Source organism: Ornithodoros turicata, chromosome 1 (assembly GCF_037126465.1).
Source record: "Ornithodoros turicata isolate Travis chromosome 1, ASM3712646v1, whole genome shotgun sequence".
NCBI classification, from domain to species: Eukaryota; Metazoa; Arthropoda; class Arachnida; order Ixodida; family Argasidae; genus Ornithodoros; species Ornithodoros turicata.
This window is the reverse complement of record NC_088201.1, coordinates 188372655-188382543: the sequence shown is the minus strand read 5'-3', so window position 1 is coordinate 188382543 and position 9889 is coordinate 188372655.

The window sequence follows — 9889 nt, the reverse complement described above, 5'->3', positions numbered from 1 at the left end:
TTGGCGGTGGAAGGCACGTGGGAGTCACTGGCCATGCCCCTTGATTTCTTCCTGGGTTGCTTTCAGTATCTCGGCAGCCATTGCGTTGGGGTTGGCGTCGCGGAGGATTTCGTTGGGGATCACGGGTGTGTGATACCGGCTTTCCTTGACGACTGTAATGAAGCCACCGTCCTCATCGACTTCTTCAGGATGATGGCGTGGGCTCACAGTCCTCTTGCGTCTTCCGCTTTGTAGACGTGGAGGGAGCGGCTATCCCATCGGGAGGGCGTGGGACACGGTCGGCGAGCATTGTTCACAAAACTCACAAAGTTCAGGGATAGCTCACAACACACAAGAGAATTGCACACTGTTGCACACAAGAGAATTAGGGCTCACAGCACAATCGCAACTGCACACACACCAAACCAGAAGGGAGGGTGAACAGAGAGCTGCAATGCACAACACAAGAAAAACAAACAACGTCGAGGGTTGTTGAGTTTTCTGGGTTGACAAACTCAGCTGGCGAGAAGAGCGGCGACTAGCTCAGAGAAGAGCTGTTTTTGGCGAGAACGAGGGTGGCCCTGAAAAGGGCCCTTACTTAAGTGGCTTGAGGTTGGGGTTAGGCTTCCTGCCATGGTACACCAACAGGGGCCAGTAGAAAGCACTGAGCAAGAGAAGACACGTCCGCTCACCGCCGAAGCTGCAAGCGAACTGGGGGCGTAGAGGAATCGTGGAGTGGAGCGACGTAGGGAGGAAGACGGCGAGGTCTGCCTGTCAGAACCGACGGGATGTTTCACCCGCTGGGAAAGGGGTGGGGAGGAGGAGGGAAAGAGAAAGGGTGAGAAGAGAGAGGAAACAATCAGGTGGCGGTCAGGGCTGGAGCGGTCCAAGGTTGCTGAGATGGTCCTAGGGTGGTTCCTACGCAGGGACCTCTGTGCGCGGCGCCTCGCAGCACACAGGCGGAGGTACTCCAGCTCAGGTTTCAGACCGGTTGCTGGCGCCGTCCCGGACTTGGTTGCGCTGGTCAGGGCTCTCCTGATGTCTTCACAGATGTCATTGGAGGCTGGTGTGCAGGTCAGGGAGGCTCGAAAGGAGTCCCACACGACTGTGGTTCTCCTGCGCTTCGGGGCCCGGTGCCTGTAGGCCAGGAGCGCGTTACCGAACACTGCGCGAGCTTGCGGGCTCGCGACGCTCCGCTCATCGTCGGGGCTGCGCAGGTGGCAGTCGCACGATCAATAACACTATCGTTGCGCCATAGCATCGCGAGCCATGGCGGAGCGAAGAAACTCTTGACAACACGTGCGTCTCGTAACAGCTATAAAATAACAACAGGTTGAAATAAACTTGAAATGCAATGTTACTTTTGTTCACATGAATAAACGAATTGTGAGTACGCCTCGAAACAGCAATCATTTCAGTGGTTTGTCTTATTCTTCAACTTGACCAATGGGAGACCTTCTCGTCGTCTGCTAAGAAAAGCACCAGATCCATCTCGCGAAAGTGAAAAACGCAGAAATTTACCGGTAAGTACGAAAGTATTCTCAGAATTAATTGCGTGGGCTATCGCACAGTCGTGTACCACCTTGTGCAAGTTTCTATCCCAACAAGACTTAGTATAAGCCATGAATATGTAAATCAACTAAATGAAATCGTGTAGCTATATTCCCGTATTTTTTCGGGAGTTCGCATGCTGCACTTTGTTGTCATGACGAGCTTTTCGTATTGAACTTCTTCCACTGACGCGAGTTATATCACACCGTACAAGACGCTCGCAGCAGGCGCCGACCACATTTTTACGTGCGTGGCGACGCAGGTTTATCACTCTCGGTACACACCATACATCATGTGGGTCGTTAAGTTCTCAATTCATTTTGATGTGCCTTCATTTAGCGCCGGCGTAAAATTTAAGCAACATTTCACACGCTCTGTCGTGGCGCGCTACTGTAGGCGTGTAGTTAATAACTTACCATGATTAATTTGAATAAATAAAAAAAACAGCAGCATGGTGAAAAATAGGTAGATGTAGCGACAAGTTTCATTGTCCAATCCCTCCTCTCTAGTGCAATTGACAAAGTAGGTAGCCATCAATATGAAGTAACATCTGAAACAAAAAAGAAAAGGTGAAAGGCCTGCACCATCCATGGTGTAAATGCTGTTCGTGCTGGATCTGTACAGCTAGCTATTAAGTCTCACCTAAACATAAGTAAAGCTAGTGCATGAATACACGCTGCATAGAATACATACAATTTCAGCTGCACCAAGAGCTGTACATGACCCCCTGCCTCCATTCACATGTACAAAGCTTATTGTACGGTTGCATGCAAAAGAATAAACCTGAGGAAGGTTTATTAATCATGCAGTATTTCAAGCTTGACATGCGTGATGTCAATGTAAATGTTTTTCCTCCCTTTACAGCCATGACAACCTCCCCCCTCCCCTAACATCCTCCCTTTACAGGCACAACGGGTGCTGCTGTTGTCACTACTGGAGGAAACTCCGGAACTCTGCAATAACCAGACCTTCCTCCGGGGCGAGACAGCAGCTGATCGACGTGCAAAATGGGACCGGATTGCTGCCACCCTTAATGCTGTTGGGGCATTTAACAAAGAAGCTAAGGGGTGGCAGCAGCTCTGGAAAGGCTGGAGGTTCCGTGTGCGCAGCCGCGCACGGGAGATGACGCGGAAAATGCAGCCCACGCGTGGAGGCAGTGGGTACGTGGTGACCAGCCAGGGGGCCACTCCTGTGGACATCGGTGCCCAACTGTCCTGCCAAATTGTCCTGCCACTATTCTAAAAACCGATGATTACAGGACCAAGCACCTCCTCCGTCTGGCAGCAGGTGCCAGGGCAAGAGGTGGTGCATGCAGGGGAAGAGGTGGTGCATGCCGACGACGTCGGAGAAGAGTTCCTCCCTCTATTGCTGGGCAACTAATGAGCGCCGGCAAGAGTTGCTCAGCCCGCAGAAGGCTCTCCTAGAAGAGCAGAAGACGAAAGAAATGCCAAAGCCATTTTTGCATCCTGTTGCGCCACAATACTGGATTCCCCTTACGTTTCTTCTTGCACGATGAAGTGGTGCTTAGCATGTTAAATGCAAATCTTCAAGTCGTTCACTGACAAAGTGATGTGCATGGCTGAAGGTGTTGTTGAAAGCTTTACAGTCGCCATACCCCAGGGCTTCAAATGACTTGGTCAGTGCATGTTACACAGGTCCGAGGGGAAATTCTTCGAGGTTGTCGCACTGCTTTGATGAAATATAGGTCGCACACTGTCTCTCACTCAATACCCCACACAAATGTAGCACACTTTGTACTGAGCCTTCAAATCAGGATATGTCAAGGCAGCTGCTGTGCAATCTCCAAAGCATTTTCAGAAAATCATTAGTCTGATCCAGAAACTCAGGCCCGGATGAATGAAGGAAAATTGTATGGACAAGAATCTATCACCACGCAGTTTGTCCGTGTAGTGCCGGATCCAGATCTATAAAGTCCGGATAAATAGGGGTTGACTTGGCTAGAAAACTATATATAAAAAAATCTACAGCACAGCTGTGCCTCCATTGCTTTATCATGAATGACAAAATGTCCAGTTTCTGCACATATCACAGCTTGCTTATCACTTGCAGCTCCTCACTCCTGTGAGCGAATATTTTGCTTATCATTTGGCGAGAGACAGGCGAAATGACACTCAATGAGGTAGGTTATCTTCTTCGCCTTAAACCATGCGCAATGAGCTGGCTTCTAAGTTGTGCAGCACGATTTCTCATAGGCTGAGGGTCATGCTCTCCCTCCTCCTCTGCCTCCCCTGCTGCTCCACGTTCCGCCCCTTCCCCACTTGGCCCATCACCTTCATCTGTATCATCCAGAGGTTCCCGAGTGTTGTACGCCAAACACATGTTATGAAGCACAGCACAGGCATTGATGATTCTGCAGCTTCCATCAGGAGCAAAGTGCAGCGTGCGGTACCTCTGTAGGCACCGGAACCGCATCTTCCGCAACCCAAAGCATTGTTCAATGCACACGCAGGTCCTGCTTTCATTGTAGTCTTTTCCTTCTTGTATCGTTGGTGTGCGGACTGGTCTCATGAGCCAAGGTTGAAGGGGGTAGCCACTGTCACCTGTAAATAGTTGTAAAGTTGTAGTCATACTCTTGAAAATCGACAACGTAGCCCTTAAAAGTACTTGTATTTGTTCTCGAACACAGCAAACCCTTTAATAACAGCAACACCTATGTACCGAACAACTTCCGAATTGGTGGCGAGGGACCAACCGAAGCCACACTTACACAATTTCCCCTCGCGACAATCTCTTTGTACTCCTTAACAGTCTGGCCACAGGGTCCCGAACAGAATCTAGGACACTTGTCTCGTCGAAGGCCGGGAAACAATTATTACAAAGTCTACGCGTTGGAGAACGTGTCGTGTCGTCCCTCCTCTGTCCCTTTCTCGGGTTCCAATTTTTTTCACCATGTACCAGCTGGCCTGCACCCTTGCCCTTTTGCCATTATTGTATTTGTTCATTTGGCGTTAGTGCCACAAAACAGTTGTGGCTTAACTGACATTCAGGAAAATGGATAGGGAAAATGAGAGCAGGAATAAGTGGGAGGAGTTTACATGTGTGTATATATTCATCTTGACAATGTGTTGTTATGCTGCTCTAGATAATACAGAAATTTGTGCAAATAGATGATGTAAATAAAAATGTATCAAAATGATTATTTATAGTTGCATCCGACACTATAATTTATCCCTTTATACAATAACACAAAGTGAAATAGAGCTCACACGACTGATAGTTAGCAAGGTACATGTTCTTTTCTACAACTTGCAACAGTGTAATAGATTCATGTTAATTAATTCATTACTTAATTTAATGTAAGGTATATTAATGGAATACAGTTGCTTAGTTCATATACTGATTGCTGAAATGAATTGAATGTGAAGTGTAATGCACTATGTACTATATACGAGTAGAAGCTACATTATACACAGATACCTACCAACTAGCCACTCTCCTTCAAATACGGTTGAGGTGGCTTGCCGTAGGTTGCAAGCAGTCCATACAGCTGCGTCATGGCATGAACAGGGAACCTGACGTTCAGGAAGAGGATTCGCATGGAGGCGTCCCAAACCTGAGTAAATGACAAGATGTTTAATGACAACCTAATTGTAGGTGCCCTTTGTGGACAGACAAAATGCAGCATTAATGGACAGACAGCATTATTGGACGAGAGAGGGAGACATGGGGCAATTGTGCTTTGTATTGTTGCATGAACGATACTGAAATTTTGAGCACAAAAGGCACGTACCATTAAGCCGTTTATGGAATGGTAGCCTTTATGGCAATACTAACTGCCATCCACAAACCTCGGGTCGAAAATGCTTGGCTGCAAAATTGCTACCTGCGTACCCTTGATAGCCCCTGGGATCAGGAACACACATTTAGAGACATGTCGCGGGCAACACATTTGAATTGACAGTCAACTCGAACTACGTGTGATCGCTCCTAACCTATCAGTACAACATGTATGCTGTACAGGTCCCGACAAAAGTTTACGGAACGCGCGAGCGATGTATTTTCTCCTCGGTACGACACCCTAGCGGCAAGCGGAAGCTGGCGAAATCAGTCCAGTTCACTGCCTCAGAGGGGTGGGCGACTGCGCTCCTAGCGACACACCGTGGTAGTTTCGGTATGGTTACTCTTGTATGGGCCCGCGAAATAAGTTGGATTTCAATGTCGCGCCCGCCAACAACATGTGATTCAACGATTGTGAAGACAGAGCTCGCCGCTATCATCGTGATAGCGAGGATGAATCATGGTAGCAACACCTTAAAGGCGTATTGCTGCTATTGGAAAGCCGGGATATGCAGACAACCGAAAGAAAGAAATTTTCTGAACAGTTGCTTTGTTATGGAACTCAGTTATGACCAGGTGATAATCAAATGACGCTTTTGTGACACAAAGGAACAAAATTAAACGAGGAATTGCATATTTATTCAGTTCTTAGTGGCTTCCCCTTCAACAGAAATAACAGCACTCATTCTCTCTGGTAAAGACGCGTACAGCCGGTGGACGAGGGAGTTATCTTCGCGGAGCGCGGTCCACTCAGCCAGAATCGCCTCCCATAGCGCGTCCTTACTCCTGAGAGGCCGACGTCTAGCACTCAACCTATATTTCATTATTCCCCAAACATGTTCAATTATGTTCAAATCCGGGCTCTTCGCAGGCCATTGCACCTCCATAATGCAGAGCTCGTCGAGGCGGCGTTGAACGGTTCTACACCTGTGCACGGAGCTGGCATCGTGTTGAAATATATAACAGCCGTCAGGGAACGGGCCGTCGAGGACATAGGGTAGCAGGGTGCCCTCGATGACGTCCAAGTAGGCACCGCCGTTAAACCTTCCGTCCAGGCGCATAGAGGACCAAGTCCCTGGTAGGAGAGCGCGCCCCACACGCTGACGGTCTGCCGGCCACTTGATAGCACTCTGTTAACATAGGCGGGCATGTACCTTCAAATGAACAAAAAGTCATGTTATAGGTGCTCCTTAAATCAAGGTGAATTAAGACTATGTAAGTATACCTGCAATTTGGAGGCCGCCAAACCCGTTTCGAATGAGACCACCGAGTACTAAAGGCGGCCTCGTCGCTGAAGACAACTGTGCTCCAGTGGCCGACGTCCCACTCGCTGTGGTGGACCGCAAACTCTAGATAACACTTAAGATAACACAGGATTAACTCTGTGCATTAGCCTTGTCATGCGTACATATCATGGGTGGTCACATACCGACACAGCCTGTGAAGCCTGCCAGCTCCTAAAAGCCACGCTTCACTTCTAGCTTCGCCTAAGGCGTTGTGGGAAATCTCAGGTATTTAGGCGCAAGGTACTTCAAGATGGCTTCACTAACTTCATGGGCAGCCTGTGATACTGCACGCTTGCTGCAGGCGATCGTGTCCTTGTTACCGATGTTCCAAAGGAAAGCTCCAGTAGCGTAGAAACGAAGGGCTGCGAGGACTCTACGCTCAGAGTTGTTCGACGAGATTCTCGGGCTGAAATGATATTTTTAAAATGGGGAGCTGTTACGTGCGCAAAGCATGAACCACGTTATGATCGTGTACTTACTGCGCTGCGAGTCCGGCCTAAGAGCTTCGCATACCTCCCTGGCAGCTTCCTTCGACAAACGGAAGGTATCGACTTCATCTTCCGATAACGCTTCGAAAGCATCTCCATGACTGCGGAAGTTGCGCACCGGCTCCTCCTCAGCGACACCTTCTTCGAGGAAAAGCAGATACAAATCCACCGGGTCTGCCATTTGCACGCGAACGTCGAGGAGCTTTGTGTTGTTCTTCCTCCTCTGCGCGGACGCCTACCCTCTGCCACGCGCAGTGGCTGCGCCTGCCTCAAGAAACGGGTTTTTTTCGGCCACCTGCGAAGAGTACCACGTGAGCGCCACTTGAGCGCCCTGTTGCCATGGTGACGACGATGCGAAAGGCGGAGGCATCGCGAGCTTGGAAGCTCGCGCAGTGTTCGGTAACGCGGCCCAGGGCCACGTCGATCGGGAAGTGGTCGCTGTCTCACCTGTCCATTCCGATTTCCCAGTGTGCAGGAACGTCCGGGGTGTGCAGGGCGACGTTGATAGCACTGGAGAGAGGTGGCCTGTAGAAGGTTATCTCACCTGTGTTTGTAACGGGCAGGCTGCATTCCTCCAGGGACTCCACTAGGTGTCGACCTCGGTGATAAGCGTTGCAGGAACCCCAGAGCGGATGGTGCGCGTCGAGGTCTTCACAAAGAAGTAGAGGGCCTGGCAGGGAGGAGTGCACTTGCCACAGAAAATCGTTAGGTAGCTGGTGCACCGTAGCCGATGAGCTGGGACGGATATAAACAGAGGCGACAATGAGTTCGTCTGTTCCAAATCTTACCTTTGCAGCTGTAACTTCGGCCACGGTTGACGACAGCTGGTCTGTGGGCAGCTGAGTTTGGGCCAGGTGCCTTGCAACGAAGACTGCCGTGCAGCCGTGACTGAGGTGTGGTATGCTGGGAGAGGTGTACATGATGAAGCCGGGAATCCCCATTGTGTCAGGAACGTTACATTCCTGGAGGCAGATGACGCTGTAGGTGGCCTTGGTGAGGCGTTGCTTCATCTCGGCCAGCTTGGGGCGCAGTCCGGCGCAGTTCCATTGCAGGATGCGTAGGAACGCAGGTACGGTGGGTTGTTGACTTCCGTGGAGGTTACTGTCCATAACTGAAAGTAGAAAGCAGACTGGCAAGCATTGGTTCCATTACGTTGAATGCTTGGACTTCTGGGATGTTACTGGCAGCCGGGATTGCCAGCATGGCACGGAAGGCTGTGATGAGCAGAGGGACCAGTATAATCGCAAGCTGGGTGCCCTGGGGAGGTGCAGGTTCCGGCGTCGCGGAGCTGCCTGAGGAGCAGGTTTGGCGGGGGCCTGCGGCTTGCGCGGGACTCTGTCACCAGCGGGCTGCGTTTGCATCTGGGTGGGGTTCCTGGGCAGATTCGAAACACTGGGGGTAGGATTAGAGCTGGCAATCTTACCTAGGGCCGGTTTGGCTGTAGCGGGCTTCTTGGGAGGGGCCGCCGCCTTCGGCAGTGCTGGGAAGGCCTTGGCTCTGCGTTCGGGAGCTGGGCGCGTTGGCTTGACGACGGCGGTGTTGATAGGGCCACTCTAGGATGGGCCGAACCTCGCAGGCTTCGGTCGTCACAGCTGCAATGGCGGCCTTCCTCTTGGTGCAGCCTCCGAAGCTGGCTGGGTGCGGGCCCCGGCAGTGGGTGCACCGGATGTCCTTCCGCGTCGTGCAGTCCTTGAAAGCGTGGTTCCCAGTGCAGGCACAGCAGCTCTCCGACCGACGGAGACTTGCCCAACTTCGCACTACTTGGCGACGTACCCAAAGCCCTGGCAACGAGAACACTGGTGGGTGAGAAGTACTCGCTTACCTTGTACTTGTTGAAGCCGACTGGCACTTCCTTGGTCATGACGACATCGCTCTTGAACGTGACCCTGAGGCTGGTCGTTCCCTGGGTCCCTGTTGAGCCGTCGGAGTTCGGGCGGTACCGTACATGGCGGCGGGCATCGATGGCTCCGAAGGGTCGTAGGTATTCCAGCAGCTGGGCGTAGGTGTAGCTGGATTTCACACCGACGATCTTCCTCACGTACCTGGCGTAGGATTCCGAGATCCGGGTGGTGACGGTGGTGTTTCCAAGGCACGTGACGTCGAGGAGGGCCTTGGCAGTTTGCAGGGAGGCGACCGTCACAGTCAGGCTGCCGTTCCGCGAGGAGCGGTGGTTCCTTACTCGTTCCTGGGCTGATTTTAAGACCTGGGCAGCAATAAGATTTGGGTCAACGTTAAGAAGGCTTACCTTAGGATCGAACTGCGTTAGGACCACTATAATGCCGGCCTTTCTTGTTTTCTTATACACGAATGTAGCGAAGCCGTCGTCGCCTTCGTCTTGCGGGTGGCCGGTAGCGCTCGGGCTGTGGGACCTGGAAAGGAGTGAATCATCGTCAGGAGAGTCTTGCCTTGGACGTTTCACTGGCGTAGATGGGAAACCCTTCGCTGCCACGTGGTCCCGCGACGGGGTCGCCGGCTGTAGCAGCATGGCGGGATGAGACTCGAGGCTCATTCCTGGAAAAGAAAAGAAGAAAAGCAGAAAGTGGGTGAACAAGGCACTTAGCCCTGAAAAAGGCTGTTAAAAGCTGGGGGGCGTTAATTGAAGTTAGGAGAGTCCCACAACACATCCTCTCCACATCCATCTCTCCACCCATCTCTCGACAAGAGCCGAGGGCGAAGTAGAGGAGGAGTGTCGTTTGGAGAAAACAGGTGAGGTCTGCCTTCCAGTTGGCGGCGAGTTCCACCTTTGTGAAAGAGGGGGAGGCTAAAGAGGGGAGTAAAGGAAAAGCT